The sequence below is a fragment of the Triturus cristatus genome, chromosome 6 (genome assembly GCF_964204655.1).
Source record: "Triturus cristatus chromosome 6, aTriCri1.1, whole genome shotgun sequence".
Classification (NCBI taxonomy): domain Eukaryota; kingdom Metazoa; phylum Chordata; class Amphibia; order Caudata; family Salamandridae; genus Triturus; species Triturus cristatus.
In genome coordinates, this window is record NC_140589.1 from 13,063,197 (window position 1) to 13,081,862 (window position 18,666).

Genomic DNA, 18,666 nt, shown 5'->3' on the forward strand with positions numbered 1-18,666 from the left:
GACCAGGCCAATATGGAAAAACTGTTGGCTGTGATTGATAATAGTATAAATACCTTGTCTTCTAGAATTTACACTTTAGATAATATTGTTTCATCTGTCGTAGATATTGTGCAGGATGATTTGTCTGTGTTGTACCATGGCCAGAATCAGTTGCGTTCTGTTATGCAATTTGCATGGACTTTACAAACGTTAAAGGCAGGGAAGGTCCCATGGGATTACATGAATATTTCCTCTTTGTTCCTCCCTTTTAATTTAACTGACAAACAACAGTTTATGTCTATGAAGGATGCGACTTATTCTTTACTGCACATCGAGAAATTAGCACCATTGCCTTTTTCTATTGCTGAGTTAAATTCGGCCGTGTGGCTTATCCACGGCGTAATCACTTTACCTTTTTCGCTTTTTAAATTTAGTTCATGTATGAAACATTATGATCTTGGCAGGTATGAACAACTTGGAAGCGCATTCCTGCACGAAGTTTGGTCGCTCCCATTTACATATAGATGCATGCGGGAGGGCACAGAGGTTTATTTGAAAGGTGAGGAATGCACTTCTGCTCCTGATCATTCTGTAGTGTGTAGACATATACAATTACATGGTGCTTGCAATGTACACGGTCCTAATTTAGCTTGCGTTTTGAAAGGTGTGCCTGTGCCAGTTATAACCCCTTCATTCACATTGCTTGCTAACGGTAGTTATTTGCTTTTAAATAATGACAATTGCTGTGGGATGCTAAAGGGCATTCCGTACATAGTCACTGTTTCACAGCGTGTAGTTTGCTGTAATAATGTCCTTTTCCCACCCCCGCATGGCCGGCTCGATGTTTCTATCTGGCCTTCGATTCCAACCTTGAGCGCAGAGTTCAACCAGATGAGCAGAATAAGGGCTCTTTTGTCTCAAAGGGAGGTCGCTTTAACTTCATCCCGTGAAACCTTTCTTCTTCACGTGGCAAACACCCGCACGGAGGTGCAGGCGCTTTTGAATACTGACCTCCCCTTCCATTTTGGAACATTGATACAGACTATCTTTAATGCCTCGTCTACCACCGGCATAGTTCATTTTTTTAAACTAGTGGGCTCCGGCCTCGTGACCTCCTTTTAGACTATTTTTGGTGTGATTCCCGCATTTTTTCATTCTATTTTTTCCAGCCTCTTTGGAGGTCTTCCTTTGCTTCTTGCCCTTATTGCTGGAATACTTTTGCTGGTTTGCGTCCTACGCAATGGCTGCGCAACTTGCGTACAGAAACAACATGCCCCGGCTGTTTCATCTGCGTAACCGGATGCTTGAATACTATGGCACGTTGCCTCTGGCGACTTTAAGTGTCGCGTATGGATTATCTTTCCGGTTTCCCTTCTTTACATGTGTGCAACCTGTCTTTCACTGCCTGGATTGTCCATTCCAGTCGGCTCTGGATTTGTGCCTTTCAACCTCGGTGTCACCTGTACCGGATTTTGGTCAACTGATGGGCCCCTTAACGGCTCATGAGTATGAATGTTCTGGTGTTGGGTTTATGGCCTTGGGTGCGGCACATGGAGTCCTTGGTAATTGGGCCATCGAAGAGGCTGCGATTGACTTTCTGGAACGAAGTTATATCGAGGAACCTTCCTGTTGTCCCCGTGTGGTGCTGGAGACTCCAATTGTGAGTGAACACGTGTGTTCCTTTCCGCTGTTAAACTGGATGACAGATACTTTTGCGGAACGCTCCAATGATTTCCTCTTGGAGGCAGTTGCAACTTATTGTGCCTACACTTTTATGGATTGACTTTTTATCTTGATCGACCCTTGATGTATCGATCGATGTCGTTTTTCCCATTTCTTTTAATGGTTTTTTCCCCCTGACGACATCTTTTTCTGTTTTTCAAATTTTTTTCTTTTTCAAACTTTACACTTACCTTATATGGACTTATAGTTCATGCCCTTGGTTCCGTTCTTTCTAACTTGAACTCTGCGTTCTTGATAAATGTGCCCCTAGTGGTTAGTGGTCCGATCAAAGGGGGATGTAGTGTGGGTTAACCACGCCCTATGTACAACGCTAAGTTAGCATAACCTCGATGGCTGTTAGAAAGCCAGCTTGCTGCTTCTGCTGCTTTTGCACGCGACACTGTTGTTACATGTTATTCATTCGATAACTGCTGACTCGACTTTGCTTCACATGAGAACCGTCTGTTGTTTAACATCTTTAACAGCGAGTAGTGACCTTGGTCTGTACACCGTGTAAGGAACGAGTCTGGGTCACTAGACGGGGCAGGTTGTTGTGTTCAGGTTGATCGTACCACTTCTTAGCCATAACATACATACAGCTGCCAATACCTGAAAGACGAGCCCTTTAATATTACAGAGCAGCATGTTTTCTGTTACATTCGAAACGAAGAGCTGTTGCAGGAGAGAGCCTAGCTGATCCTGTGATGTGATTCCACTAAGCTGATCTATAAGGTATGGGTCCCCCATGCAAGCCTAAGAGACCTTCTATTAGTCTAATAATACCTTATTAGTTGCTAGAGAAAGGAGGGTGGTTGCTTTCCACTGTCATTATTATTATGATTGCTCCTTTCATTTTCTATGGTATTGTAACAATGCTGATGGTGCTGATCCTAACCATTTGTCTGCTTGTGTTAGCCAAAGTACTGCATCTTAGGACGCGAGGTTTATAAAATAAACTCTTTAAACTTTTACCGTGTCTTTGTTATTCTGTTGTGGACTGATATATAGCTACCAACGGGTATTTCGGATTCCCACCACTCCTGAGAGTATCTAAGTTGCTTGTTCTGGGTTGTCTATACATTGGGACCGCCGAGCTAAATCTCGGATAACGAATGTGACACTAAGCTAGTCGGATAGGGGTTCTTAGTTCTAAGGGGAGTTTCTGGTACACCACAATTCTCTGAGGTCCTGGTTTCCTGCGCATAGTTCTGTGCATAAGCAGAATCCCTGCAACACCAGGGGTGGGGTTGTAAACCTGCACATGCGCAGTGGGTCTGTTCCCCAGGGGTCGGGTTGCAAACCTGCATATGCGCAGTGGGCTCTGTTCCCCAGGGGTGGGTGTTATAAACCTGCACATGCGCAATGGGCTCTGTTCCTCAGGGGACGGATTGTAAACCTGCAAATGCGCAGTAGGCTCCGTTCACCAGGGGTGGAGTTTTAAACCAGCACATGCGCAGTAGGCTCCATTCGCCAAGGATCGGGTTGTAAACCTGCACATGCGTGGAGGTCTTAGCTCCCCAGGGGTCGGGTTGTAAACCTGCACATGCGCAGTGGTCTCCGTTCCTCAGGGGTCCGGTTGTAAACCTGCACATGCGCAGTGGGCTCCATTCCCCAGGGATCGGGTTTTAAACCTGCACATGCGCAGTGGGTTTCATTCACCAAGGATCGAGTTGTAAACCTGAACATGCGTGGGGATCTCAGCTCCCCAGGGGTTGGGTTGTAAACCGACACATGCGCAGTGGTCTCCGTTCCTCAGGGGTCGGTTGTAAACCTGCACATGCGCAGTGGGCTCCATTCCCCAGGGGTAGGGTTGTAAACCTGCACATGCGCAGGGAGCTCTGTACCCCAGGGATGGTGGTTGTAAACCTGCAGATACGCAGTGGGTTCTGCTCCCCAGGGGTTGGGTTATAAACCTGCACATGCGCAGTGGGCTCCGTTCCCCGGGGTCAGGTTGTAAGGCTGCACATGCGCTTGGGCTCTGTTCCTCGGGGGTTGGGTTGTTAACTTGCACAAGCGCAGTGTGCTCCGATCCCCAAGGGTCGGGTTGTAAACCTGCACTTGCGCAGTGGGCTCCGTTCCCCAGGGGTCGGGTTGTAAACTTGCACATGTGCAGTGGGCTCCGTTCCCCAGGGGTCGGGTTGTAAACCTGCACATGCGCAGTGGGCTCCGTTCCCCAGGGGTCTGGTTGTAAACCTGCACATGCGCAGTGGGCTCTGCTCTCCAGGGGTCGGTTTGTAAACCTGCACATGCGCAGTGGGCTCCGCTCCCCAGGGGTCAAGTTGTAAACCTGCACATGCGCAGTGGGATCTGTTCCCAAGGGGTGGGGTTTGTAAACCTGCAAATGCACAGTGGGCTCCGTTCCCCAGGGGTGGGGGTTTTAAACCTGCACATGCATGGTGGGCTCTGTTCCCCATGTGTCGGGTTGTAAACCTGCACATGCGCAGTGGGCTCCATTCATCTGGGGTCAGGTTGTAAACCTGCAAATGCGCAATGGGCTCCATTCCCCAGGGGTGGGGTTGTAAACCTGCACATGCGCAGTGGGCTCCGTTTCCCAGGAGTGGGGTTTGTAAACCTGCACATGCATGGTGGGCTCCGTTCCCCAAGTGTCGGGTTGTAAACCTGCACATGCTCAATGGGCTCTGTTCCTCTGGGGTCGGATTGTAAACCTGCACATGTGGAGTGGGCTCCGATCCCCAGGGGTGAGGTTGTAAACCTGCACATGCGCAGTAGGCTCTGTTTCCCAGGGGTGGGGGGTGTAAACCTGCACATGCGCAGTAGGCTCCGTTCCTCAGTGGTCGGGTTGTACACCTGCATATGCGCGGTGGGCGCCGTTCCTCAGGGGCGGGGTTGTAAACCTGCACATGCGCAGTGGACTCCGTTCCCCAGGGATCGTGTTGTAAACCTGCACATGCGCAGTGGGTTCCATTCACCAAGGATCGGGTTGTAATCTTGCACATGCGTGGGGGCCTCAGCTCCCAAGGGGTTGGGTTGTAAACCTGCACATGCGCAGTGGTCTCCGTTCCTCAGGGGTCGGTTGTAAACCTGCACATGCGCAGTGGGCGCCATTCCCAAGGGTCTGGTTGTAAAGCTGCACATGCGCAGTGGGCTCTGTTCCCCAGGGGTGGTGGTTGTAAACCTGTACATGTGCAGTGGGCTCCGTTCACCAGGGGTTGGGTTATAAACCTGCACATGGGCTCTGTTCCTCTGGGGACGGGTTGTTAACTTGCACAATCGCAGTGGGCTCCGATCCCCAGGGGTCGGGTTGTAAACCTGCACATGCGCAGTGGGCTCCGTTCCCCAGGGGTCGGGTTGTAAACTTGCACATGTGCAGAGGGCTCCGTTGCCCAGGGGTCGGGTTGTAAACCTGCACATGCGCAGTGGGTTCTGCTCCCCAGGGGTTGGTTTATAAACCTGCACATGGGCTCTGTTCCTCTGGGGACGGGTTGTTAACTTGCACAATCGCAGTGGGCTCCGATCCCCAGGGGTCGGGTTGTAAACCTGCACAAGCGCAGTGGGCTCCGTTCCCCAGGGGTCGGGTTGTAAACTTGCACATGTGCAGAGGGCTCCGTTGCCCAGGGGTCGGGTTGTAAACCTGCACATGCGCAGTGCGCTCCATTCCCCAGGGGTCGGGTTGTAAACCTGCACATGAGCAGCGGGCTCTGCTCTCCAGGGGTCGGGTTGTAAACCTGCACATGCCAAGTGGGCTCCGCTCCCCAGGGGTCAGGTTGTAAACCTGCACATGCGCAGTGGGCTCCGCTCCCCCGGAGTCGAGTTGTAATCCTGCACATGCGCAGTGTGCTCTATTCCCCAGGGGTCGGGTTGTAAACCTGCACATGCGCAGTGGGCTCAGTTGCCCAGGGGTGGGGTTGTAAATCTTCACATGCGCAGTGGGCTCCATTCACCAGGGGTCAGGTTGTAAACCTGCACGTGCGCAGTGGGCTCCATTTACCAGGGGTCAGTTTGTAAACCTGCACATACGCAGTGGGCTCTGTTCCTTTGGGGTCGGGTTGTAAACTTGCACATGCAGAGTGGGTCAGTTCCCCAGGCGTGGGGTTGTAAACCTGCACTTGTGCAATGGGATCCTTTCCCCAGGGGTGGTGTTGTAAACCTGAACATGCGCAGTTGGCTCTGTTCCCCAGGTGTCAGGTTGTAAACCTGCACATGCGCAGTGGGCTCCGTTCATTTGAGGTCGGGTTGTAAACCTGCACATGCGCAATGGGCTTCATTCCCCAGGGGTGGGGTGTAAACCTGCACATGCGCAGTGGGCTCCGTTCCCCCGGAGTCAGGTTGTAATCCTGCACATGCGCAGTGGGCTCTGTTTCCCAGGGGTGGGGGCTGTAAACCTGCATACGTGCAGTGGGTTCCGTTCCCCAGGGGTTGGGTTGTAAACATGCAAATACGCAGTGGGTTGCGCTCCCCCGGGGTCGGGTTGAAATCCTGCTGATGCGCAGTGTGCTCCGCTCCCCAAGTGTTGGGTTGTAAACCTGCACATGATCAGTGGACTCTATTCCTCTGGGGTCGGGTTGTAAACCTGCACCTGTGGAGTGGGCTCCGTTCCACAGGGGTGGGGTTGTAAACCTGCACATGCGCAGTAGGCTCTGTTCCCTAAGGGTGGGGGTTGTAAACCTACACAAGCGCAGTAGGCTTCATTCCTCAGGGGTCGGGTTGTACACCTGCACATGCGCGGTGGGCACCGTTCCCCAGGGTTGGGGTTGTAAACCTGCACTTGCGCAATGGGCTCCGTCTCCCAGGGTTGGGGGTTGTAAACCTGCATATGAGCAGTGGGCTTCGTTTCCCAGGGGTTGGGTTGTAAACCTGCAAATACGTTCAGGCTGGACTGTTACCATAGGGAGCAGGGTCGAGACTGATTTACATATGGCCGGGTTCAGACTGGGTGGCAAGGGGAGCAAAAAAACGATGGATTTAGTCCGAGATCTCAGTACTGGGGTGCATGTATGACATTGTTCTGCATTCTGTCCATCAATTGTTCTTTTTGCATTTGTCATGCTTGTTTTCAGTCCACGGACGACCTGGCCTGGCAGTTTGGGCTGGTCTGTTCCCATTGGGCGCAGGGTCAATACTGATTTGCATATGGCTGGGTTCAAACTTGAATGGCACGGGGAGCAAAAAAAGATGGATTTAGGCCCAGATCTCGGTACTGGGATTGAATGTATGACAGTGTTCTGCATTCTGTTCATCAATTATTCTTTTTTTATTTGTCACCCTGAGTGGGAGTATGCGCTGATTAGGTGTGATACCCTGATACCGGTCTAAGAATACGTGTTTCCAGTCCAGGGAGGACCTGGCCTGGCAGTTTGGGCCGGACTGTTCCCACAATGAACAGGGTCAACACTGATTTGCAAATGGCTGGGTTCAAACTGGAATGGCACGGGGAGCAAAAAAAAGATGGATTTAGGCCCTGATATCTCTGTACTGGAGTGAATGTATGACATTTTTCTGCATTCTGTCCATCAATTGTTCTTTTGCATCCGTCTTCCTAGCAGACACCACCCCCGACTCCGCCGAAGCAACACTTGAGTATGCTTCTTGTCACACTTGGCGTCCAAGGCCTGGAACAACATTACACTGCACCGTCGGACCACATCATCACTCCAGCAATTCAAGAAAGGACCAAAGACCTGGCTGCTCAAATGAGTAGTCCACCAGGAAGCAATCCGCAACTCCAGGTCTTGAGACCCTCACATGTGATTTGCCACAGTTTATAAATCCCTGATCGATTACAAAACTAATGACATTAGCAGCTCTGGGTGAATTTTATTGAACATAAGTCACTCTCATATCAGGAAAGGATGGAGACCCCCGGTGTAGGGGGGAGGGGGGGGCTTTCATCACGTTGAAACTGTTTCCTCACAAAGAAGCGGAAAATCTGCACATGCGCAGTGGGCTCCGCTCCCCAGGGATCGGGTTGTAAACCAGCACATGTGTAGTGGGCTCCGCTCCCCATGGGTTGGGTTATAAACCTGCAAATGCGCAGTGGGCTCCGTTCCTCTGGGGTGGGGTTGTAAACCTGCACCTGTGGAGTGGGCTCCGTTCCCTAGGGGTGGGGTTGTAAACCTGCACACGCGCACTAGGCTCTGTTCCCTAGGGGTGGGGTTGTAAACCTACACAAGCGCAGTAGGCTTCATTCCTCAGGGGTCGGGTTGTACACCTGCACATGCGCGGTGGGCGCCATTCCCCAGGGGTGGGGTTGTAAACCTGCACATTCGCAGTGGGCTCAGTTTCCCAGGGTTGTAGACCTGCATATGTGCAGTGGGCCTCGTTCCCCCGGGGTTGGGTTGTAAACCTGCAAATACGTTCAGGCTGGACTGTTACCATAGGCAGCAGGGTCAAGACTGATTTACATATGGCCGGGTTCAGACTGGGTGGCAAGGGGAGCAAACAAACTATGGATTTGGTCCGAGATCTCAGTACTGGGGTGCATGTATGACATTGTTCTGCATTCTGTCCATCAATTGTTCTTTTTGCATTTGTCATGCTTGTTTTCAGTCCACGGACGACCTGGCCTGGCAGTTTGGGCTGGTCTGCTCCCATTGGGCGCAGGGTCAATACTGATTTGCATATGGCTGGGTTCAAACTGGAATGGCACGGGGAGCAAAAAAAGATGGATTTAGGCCCAGATCTCGGTACTGGGGTTGAATGTATGACATTGTTCTGCATTCTGTTCATCAATTGTTCTTTTTGCATTTGTCACCCTGAGTGGGAGTATGCGCTGATTAGGTGTGATACGCTCCCCATGGGTTGGGTTATAAACCTGCACATGCGCAGTGGGCTCCATTCCCCAGGGGTCAGGTTGTAAACCTGCGCATGCCCAGTGGGCTCCGTTTCCCAGGGGTCGGGTTGTAAACATGCACATGCGCGGTGGGCCACACTCCCTAGGGGTCGGTTGTAAATCTGCTCACACGCAGAGGGTTCTGCTCCCAGGGGTGGGGTTGTAAACCTGCACATGCGCAGTGGGTCCGTTCCCCAGGGGTCGGGTTGCAAACCTCCATATGCGCAGTGGGCTCTGTTCCCCAGGAGTGGGTGTTATAAACCTGCACATGCGCAATGGGCTCCGTTCCTCAGGGGACGGATTGTAAACCTGCAAATGCGCAGTGGGCTCCGTTCACCAGGGGTGGGGTTTTAAACCAGCACATGCGCAGTAGGCTCCATTCGCCAAGGATCGGGTTGTAAACCTGCACATGCGTGGAGGTCTCAGCTCCCCAGGCGTCGGGTTGTAAATCTGCACATGCACAGTGGTCTCCGTTCCTCAGGGGTCAGGTTGTAAACCTGCACATGCGCAGTGGGCTCCATTCCCCAGGGGTCAGGTTGTAAACCTGCACATGCGCAGTGGGTTTCATTCACCAAGGATCGGGATGTAAACCTGCACATGCGTGGGGATCTCAGCTCCCCAGGGGTTGGGTTGTAAACCGACACATGTGCAGTGGTCTCCGTTCCTCAGGGGTCGGTTGTAAACCTGCACATGCGCAGTGAGCTCTGTACCCCAGGGGTGGTGGTTGTAAACCTGCAGATGTGCAATGGGCTCCATTCACCAGGGGTTGGGTTGTAAACCTGCACATACGCAGTGGGTTCCGCTCCCAGGGGTTGGGTTATAAACCTGCACATGCGCAGTGGGATCCGTTCCCCGGGGTCAGGTTGTAAGCCTGCACATGCGCTTGGGCTCTGTTCCTCGGGGGTTGGGTTGTTAACTTGCACAAGCGCAGTGTGCTCCGATCCCCAAGGGTCAGGTTGTAAACCTGCACATGTGCAGTGGGCTCCGTTCCCAAGGGGTCGGGTTGTAAACCTGCACATGCGCAGTGGGCTCCGTTCCCCAGGGGTCTGGTTGTAAACTTGCACATGTGCAGTGGGCTCCGTTCCCAAGGGGTCGGGTTGTAAACCTGCACATGCGCAGTGGGCTCCGTTCCCCAGGGGTCTGGTTGTAAACCTGCACATGCGCAGTGGGCTCTGCTCTCCAGGGGTCGGGTTGTAAACCTGCACATGCGCAGTTGGCTCCGCTCCCCAGGGGTCAAGTTGTAAACCTGCACATGCGCAGTGGGATCTATTCCCAAGGGGTGGGGTTTGTAAACCTGCAAATGCACAGTGGGCTCCGTTCCCCAGGGGTGGGGGTTTTAAACCTGCACATGCATGGTGGGCTCTGTTCCCCATGTGTCGGGTTGTAACCCTGCACATGCACAGTGGGCTCCATTCATCTGGGGTCGGGTTGTAAATCTGCAAATGCGCAATGGGCTCCATTCCCCAGGGGTGGGGTTGTAAACCTGCACATGCGCAGTGGGCTCCAGTCCCCCGGAGTAGAGTTGTAATCCTGCACATGCGCAGTGGGCTCCGTTTCCCAGGGGTGGGGGTTGTAAACCTGCACATGCATGGTGGGCTCCGTTCCCCAAGTGTCTGGTTGTAAACCTGCACATGCTCAGTGGGCTCTGTTCCTCTGGGGTCAGATTGTAAACCTGCACATGTGGAGTGGGCTCCGATCCCCAGGGGTGAGGTTGTAAACCTGCACATGCGCAGTAGGCTCTGTTTCCCAGGGGTGGGGGGTGTAAACCTGCACATGCGCAGTAGGCTCCGTTCCTCAGTGGTCGGGTTGTACACCTGCATATGCGTGGTGAGCGCCGTTTCTCAGGGGCGGGGTTGTAAACCTGCACATGCGCAGTGGGCTCCGTTCCCCAGGGATCGTGTTGTAAACCTGCACATGCGCAGGGGGTTCCATTCACCAAGGATCGGGTTGTAAATTTGCACATGCGTGGGGGCCTCAGCTCCCCAGGGGTTGGGTTGTAAACCTGCACATGCGCAGTGGTCTCCGTTCCTCAGGGGTTGGTTGTAAACCTGCACATGCGCAGTGGGCTCCATTCCCCAGGGGTCGGGTTGTAAACCTGCACATGCGCAGTGGGTTTCATTCACCAAGGATCGGGATGTAAACCTGCACATGCGTGGGGATCTCAGCTCCCCAGGGGTTGCGTTGTAAACCGACACATGTGCAGTGGTCTCCGTTCCTCAGGGGTCGGTTGTAAACCTGCACATGCGCAGTGAGCTCTGTACCCCAGGGGTGGTGGTTGTAAACCTGCAGATGTGCAATGGGCTCCATTCACCAGGAGTTGGGTTGTAAATCTGCACATACGCAGTGGGTTCCGCTCCCCAGGGGTTGGGTTATAAACCTGCACATGCGCAGTGGGATCCGTTCCCCGGGGTCAGGTTGTAAGCCTGCACATGCGCTTGGGCTCTGTTCCTCGGGGGTTGGGTTGTTAACTTGCACAAGCGCAGTGTGCTCCGATCCCCAAGGGTCGGGTTGTAAACCTGCACTTTCGCAGTGGGCTCCGTTCCCTAGGGGTCGGATTGTAAACTTGCACATGTGCAGTGGGCTCCGTTCCCAAGGGGTCGGGTTGTAAACCTGCACATGCGCAGTGGGCTCCGTTCCCCAGGGGTCTGGTTGTAAACCTGCACATGCACAGTGGGCTCTGCTCTCCAGGGGTCGGGTTGTAAACCTGCACATGCGCAGTTGGCTCCGCTCCCCAGGGGTCAAGTTGTAAACCTGCACATGCGCAGTGGGATCTATTCCCAAGGGGTGGGGTTTGTAAACCTGCAAATGCACAGTGGGCTCTGTCCCCTAGGGGTGGGGGTTGTAAAACTGCACATGCATGGTGGGCTCTGTTCCCCATGTGTCGGGTTGTAAACCTGCACATGCGCAGTGGGCTCCATTCATCTGGGGTCGGGTTGTAAATCTGCAAATGCGCAATGGGCTCCATTCCCCAGGGGTGGGGTTGTAAACCTGCACATGCGCAGTGGGCTCCATTCCCCCGGAGTCGAGTTGTAATCCTGCACATGCGCAGTGGGCTCCGTTTCCCAGGGGTGGGGGTTGTAAACCTGCACATGCATGGTGGGCTCCGTTCCCCAAGTGTCGGGTTGTAAACCTGCACATGCTCAGTGGGCTCTGTTCCTCTGGGGTCGGATTGTAAACCTGCACATGTGGAGTGGGCTCCGATCCCCAAGGGTGAGGTTGTAAACCTGCACATGCGCAGTAGGCTCTGTTTCCCAGGGGTGGGGGGTGTAAACCTGCACATGCGCAGTAGGCTCCGTTCCTCAGTGGTCGGGTTGTACACCTGCATATGCGCGGTGGGCGCCATTCCTCAGGGGCGGGGTTGTAAACCTGCACATGCGCAGTGGGCTCCGTTCCCCAGGGATCGTGTTGTAAACCTGCACATGCACAGGGGGTTCCATTCACCAAGGATCGGGTTGTAAATTTGCACATGCGTGGGGGCCTCAGCTCCCCAGGGGTTGGGTTGTAAACCTGCACATGCGCAGTGGTCTCCGTTCCTCAGGGGTTGGTTGTAAACCTGCACATGTGCAGCGGGCTCCTTTCACCAGGGGTTGGGTTGTAAACCTACAGATACGCAGTGGGTTCTGCTCCCCAGGGGTTGGGTTATAAACCTGCACATGCACAGTGGGCTCTGTTCCCCAGGGGTCAGGTTGTAAGCCTGGACATGGGCTCTGTTCCTCTGGGGACGGGTTGTTAACTTGCACAATCGCAGTGGGCTCCGATCCCCAGGGGCCGGGTTGTAAACCTGCACATGCGCAGTGGGCTCCGTTCCCCAGGGGTCGGGTTGTAAACTTGCACATGTGCAGAGGGCTCCGTTGCCCAGGAGTTGGGTTGTAAACCTGCACATGCGCAGTGCGCTCCGTTTCCCAGGGGTCGGGTTGTAAACCTGCACATGAGCAGCGGGCTCTGCTCTCCAGGGGTCGGGTTGTAAACCTGCACATGCGAAGTGGGCTCCGCTCCCCAGGGGTCAGGTTGTAAACCTGCACATGCGCAGTGGGCTCCGTTCCCCCGGAGTCGAGTTGTAATCCTGCACATGCGCAGTGCGATCTATTCCCATGGGGTCGGGTTGTAAACATGCAAATGCGCAGTGGGCTCTGTTGCCCAGGGGTGGGGTTGTAAATCTTCACATGCGCAGTGGGCTCCATTCACCAGGGGTCAGGTTGTAAACCTGCACATGCGCAGTGGGCTCTGTTCCTTTGGGGTCGGGTTGTAAACTTGCACATGCGGAGTGGGTCAGTTCCCCAGGCGTGGGGTTGTAAACCTGCACTTGTGCAATGGGATCCTTTCCCCAGGGGTGGTGGTGTAAACCTGAACATGCGCAGTTGGCTCTGTTCCCCAGGTGTCAGGTTGTAAACCTGCACATGCGCAGTGGGCTCCGTTCATTTGGGGTCGGGTTGTAAACCTGCACATGCGCAATGGGCTTCATTCCCCAGGGGTGGGGTGTAAACCTGCACATGCGCAGTGGGCTCCGTTCCCCCGGAGTCAGGTTGTAATACTGCACATGCGCAGTGGGCACTGTTTCCCAGGTGTGGCGGCTGTAAACCTGCATACGTGCAGTGGGCTCCGTTCCCCAGGGGTTGGGTTGTAAACATGCAAATACGCAGTGGGTTCCACTCCCCAGGGGTCGGGTTGAAAACCTGCTCATGCGCAGTGTGCTCCGTTCCCCAAGTGTTGGGTTGTAAAGCTGCACATGATCAGTGGACTCTGTTCCTCTGGGGTCGGGTTGTAAACCTGCACCTGTGGAGTGGGCTCTGTTCCACAGGGGTGGGGTTGTAAACCTGCACATGCGCAGTAGGCTCTGTTCCCTAGGGGTGGGGGTTGTAAACCTACACAAGCGCAGTAGGCTTCATTCCTCAGGGGTCGGGTTGTACTTCTGCACATGCGCGGTGGACGCCGTTCCCCAGGGGTGGGGTTGTAAACCTGCACATGCGCAGTGGGCTCTGTTCCCAAGGGGTGGGTTTTATAAACCTGCACATGCGCAATGGGCTCTGTTCCTCAGGGGATGGATTGTAAACGTGCAAATGTGCAGTGGGCTCCGTTCACCAGGGGTGGGGTGTTAAACCAGCACATGCGCAGTAGGCTCCATTCAGCAAGGATCGGGTTGTAAACCTGCACATGCGTGGAGATCTCAGCTCCCCAGGGGTCGGATTGTAAACCTGCACATGCGCAGTGGTCTCCATTCCTCAGGGGTCAGGTTGTAAACCTGCACATGTGCAGTGGGCTCCATTCCCGGGGGGTCGGGTTGTAAACCTGCACATGCGCAGTGGGTTTCATTCACCAAGGATCGGGTTGTAAACCTGCACATGCGTGGGGGTCTCAGCTCGCCAGGGGTAGGGTTGTAAACCTGCACATGGGCAGTGGTCTCCGTTCCTCAGGGGTCGGTTGTAAACCTGCACATGCGCAGTGGGCTCCATTCCACAGGGGTCGGGTTGTAAACCTGCACATGCGCAGTGGGCTTTGTACCCCAGGGGTAGTGGTTGTAAACCTGCACATGTGCAATGGGCTCCATTCCCCAGATGTCGGGTTGTAAACCTACACATGCGCAGTGGGCTCCGCTTCCCAGGGGTCAGGTTGTAAACCTGCACATGGGCAGTGGGCTCTATTCCCAAGGGGTGGGGTTTGTAAACCTCCAAATGCACAGTGGGCTCCGTTCCCCAGGGGTGGGGGTTGTAAACCTGCACATGCATGGTGGGCTCTGTTCCCCATGTGTCGGGTTGTAAACCTGCACATGTGCAGTGGGCTCCATTCATCTGGGGTCGGGTTGTAAACCTGCAAATGCGCAATGGGCTCCATTCCCCAGGGGTGGGGTTGTAAACCTGCACATGCGCAGTGGGCTCCATTCCCCCGGAGTCGAGTTGTAATCCTGCACATGCGCAGTGGGCTCCATTTCCCAGGGGTGGGGGTTGTAAACCTGCACGTGCATGGTGGGCTCTGTTCCCCAAGTGTCGGGTTGTAAACCTGCACATGCTCAGTGGGCTCTGTTCCTCTGGGGTCGGATTGTAAACCTGCACATGTGGAGTGGGCTCCGATCCCCAGGGGTGAGGTTGTAAACCTGAACATGCGCAGTAGGCTCTGTTTCCTAGGGGTGGGGGGTGTAAACCTGCACATGCGCAGTAGGCTCCGTTCCTTAGTGGTCGGGTTGTACACCTGCATATGCGCGGTGGGTGCCGTTCCTCAGTGGTGGGGCTGTAAACCTGCACATGCGCAGTGGGCTCCGTTTCCCAGGGGTGGGGGTTGTAAACCTGCACATGCATGGTGGGCTCCGTTCCCCAAGTGTCGGGTTGTAAACCTGCACATGCTCAGTGGGCTCTGTTCCTCTGGGGTCGGATTGTAAACCTGCACATGTGGAGTGGGCTCCGATCCCCAGGGGTGAGGTTGTAAACCTGCACATGCACAGTAGGCTCCGTTCCTCAGTGGTCGGGTTGTACACCTGCATATGCGCGGTGGGCGCCGTTCCTCAGGGGCGGGGTTGTAAACCTGCACATGCGCAGTGGGCTCCGTTCCCCAGGGATCGTGTTGTAAACCTACACATGCGCAGGGGGTTCCATTCACCAAGGATCGGGTTGTAAATTTGCACATGCGTGGGGGCCTCAGATCCCCAGGGGTTGGGTTGTAAACCTGCACATGCGCAGTGGTCTCCGTTCCTCAGGGGTTGGTTGTAAACCTGCACATGTGCAGCGGGCTCCGTTCACCAGGGGTTGGGTTGTAAACCTACAGATACGCAGTGGGTTCTGCTCCCCAGGGGTTGGGTTATAAACCTGCACATGCACAGTGGGCTCTGTTCCCCAGGGGTCAGGTTGTAAGCCTGGACATGGGCTCTGTTCCTCTGGGGACGGGTTGTTAACTTGCACAATCGCAGTGGGCTCCGATCCCCAGGGGCCGGGTTGTAAACCTGCACATGCGCAGTGGGCTCCGTTCCCCAGGGGTCGGGTTGTAAACTTGCACATGTGCAGAGGGCTCCGTTGCCCAGGAGTCGGGTTGTAAACCTGCACATGCGCAGTGCGCTCCGTTTCCCAGGGGTCGGGTTGTAAACCTGCACATGAGCAGCGGGCTCTGCTCTCCAGGGGTCGGGTTGTAAACCTGCACATGCGAAGTGGGCTCCGCTCCCCAGGGGTCAGGTTGTAAACCTGCACATGCGCAGTGGGCTCCGTTCCCCCGGAGTCGAGTTGTAATCCTGCACATGCGCAGTGCGATCTATTCCCCAGGGGTCGGGTTGTAAACATGCAAATGCGCAGTGGGCTCTGTTGCCCAGGGGTGGGGTTGTAAATCTTCACATGCGCAGTGGGCTCCATTCACCAGGGGTCAGGTTGTAAACCTGCACATGCGCAGTGGGCTCTGTTCCTTTGGGGTCGGGTTGTAAACTTGCACATGCGGAGTGGGTCAGTTCCCCAGGCGTGGGGTTGTAAACCTGCACTTGTGCAATGGGATCCTTTCCCCAGGGGTGGTGGTGTAAACCTGAACATGCGCAGTTGGCTCTGTTCCCCAGGTGTCAGGTTGTAAACCTGCACATGCGCAGTGGGCTCCGTTCATTTGGGGTCGGGTTGTAAACCTGCACATGCGCAATGGGCTTCATTCCCCAGGGGTGGGGTGTAAACCTGCACATGCGCAGTGGGCTCCGTTCCCCCGGAGTCAGGTTGTAATACTGCACATGCGCAGTGGGCACTGTTTCCCAGGGGTGGCGGCTGTAAACCTGCATACGTGCAGTGGGCTCCGTTCCCCAGGGGTTGGGTTGTAAACATGCAAATACGCAGTGGGTTCCACTCCCCAGGGGTCGGGTTGAAAACCTGCTCATGCGCAGTGTGCTCCGTTCCCCAAGTGTTGGGTTGTAAAGCTGCACATGATCAGTGGACTCTGTTCCTCTGGGGTCGGGTTGTAAACCTGCACCTGTGGAGTGGGCTCCGTTCCACAGGGGTGGGGTTGTAAACCTGCACATGCGCAGTAGGCTCTGTTCCCTAGGGGTGGGGGTTGTAAACCTACACAAGCGCAGTAGGCTTCATTCCTCAGGGGTCGGGTTGTACACCTGCACATGCGCGGTGGGCACCGTTCCCCAGGGTTGGGGTTGTAAACCTGCACTTGCGCAATGGGCTCCGTCTCCCAGGGTTGGGGGTTGTAAACCTGCATATGAGCAGTGGGCTTCGTTTCCCAGGGGTTGGGTTGTAAACCTGCAAATACGTTCAGGCTGGACTGTTACCATAGGGAGCAGGGTCAAGACTGATTTACATATGGCCGGGTTCAGACTGGGTGGCAAGGGGAGCAAAAAAACGATGGATTTAGTCCGAGATCTCAGTACTGGGGTGCATGTATGACATTGTTCTGCATTCTGTCCATCAATTGTTCTTTTTGCATTTGTCATGCTTGTTTTCAGTCCACGGACGACCTGGCCTGGCAGTTTGGGCTGGTCTGTTCCCATTGGGCGCAGGGTCAATACTGATTTGCATATGGCTGGGTTCAAACTTGAATGGCACGGGGAGCAAAAAAAGATGGATTTAGGCCCAGATCTCGGTACTGGGATTGAATGTATGACAGTGTTCTGCATTCTGTTCATCAATTATTCTTTTTTTATTTGTCACCCTGAGTGGGAGTATGCGCTGATTAGGTGTGATACCCTGATACCGGTCTAAGAATACGTGTTTCCAGTCCAGGGAGGACCTGGCCTGGCAGTTTGGGCCGGACTGTTCCCACAATGAACAGGGTCAACACTGATTTGCAAATGGCTGGGTTCAAACTGGAATGGCACGGGGAGCAAAAAAAAGATGGATTTAGGCCCTGATATCTCTGTACTGGAGTGAATGTATGACATTTTTCTGCATTCTGTCCATCAATTGTTCTTTTGCATCCGTCTTCCTAGCAGACACCACCCCCGACTCCGCCGAAGCAACACTTGAGTATGCTTCTTGTCACACTTGGCGTCCAAGGCCTGGAACAACATTACACTGCACCGTCGGACCACATCATCACTCCAGCAATTCAAGAAAGGACCAAAGACCTGGCTGCTCAAATGAGTAGTCCACCAGGAAGCAATCCGCAACTCCAGGTCTTGAGACCCTCACATGTGATTTGCCACAGTTTATAAATCCCTGATCGATTACAAAACTAATGACATTAGCAGCTCTGGGTGAATTTCATTGAACATAAGTCACTCTCATATCAGGAAAGGATGGAGACCCCCGGTGTAGGGGGGAGGGGGGGGCTTTCATCACGTTGAAACTGTTTCCTCACAAAGAAGCGGAAAATCTGCACATGCGCAGTGGGCTCCGCTCCCCAGGGATCGGGTTGTAAACCAGCACATGTGTAGTGGGCTCCGCTCCCCATGGGTTGGGTTATAAACCTGCAAATGCGCAGTGGGCTCCGTTCCTCTGGGGTGGGGTTGTAAACCTGCACCTGTGGAGTGGGCTCCGTTCCCTAGGGGTGGGGTTGTAAACCTGCACATGCGCACTAGGCTCTGTTCCCTAGGGGTGGGGTTGTAAACCTACACAAGCGCAGTAGGCTTCATTCCTCAGGGGTCGGGTTGTACACCTGCACATGCGCGGTGGGCGCCGTTCCCCAGGGGTGGGGTTGTAAACCTGCACATTCGCAGTGGGCTCAGTTTCCCAGGGTTGTAGACCTGCATATGTGCAGTGGGCCTCGTTCCCCCGGGGTTGGGTTGTAAACCTGCAAATACGTTCAGGCTGGACTGTTACCATAGGTAGCAGGGTCAAGACTGATTTACATATGGCCGGGTTCAGACTGGGTGGCAAGGGGAGCAAACAAACTATGGATTTGGTCCGAGATCTCAGTACTGGGGTGCATGTATGACATTGTTCTGCATTCTGTCCATCAATTGTTCTTTTTGCATTTGTCATGCTTGTTTTCAGTCCACGGACGACCTGGCCTGGCAGTTTGGGCTGGTCTGCTCCCATTGGTCGCAGGGTCAATACTGATTTGCATATGGCTGGGTTCAAACTGGAATGGCACGGGGAGCAAAAAAAGATGGATTTAGGCCCAGATCTCGGTACTGGGGTTGAATGTATGACATTGTTCTGCATTCTGTTCATCAATTGTTCTTTTTGCATTTGTCACCCTGAGTGGGAGTATGCGCTGATTAGGTGTGATACTCTCCCCATGGGTTGGGTTATAAACCTGCACATGCGCAGTGGGCT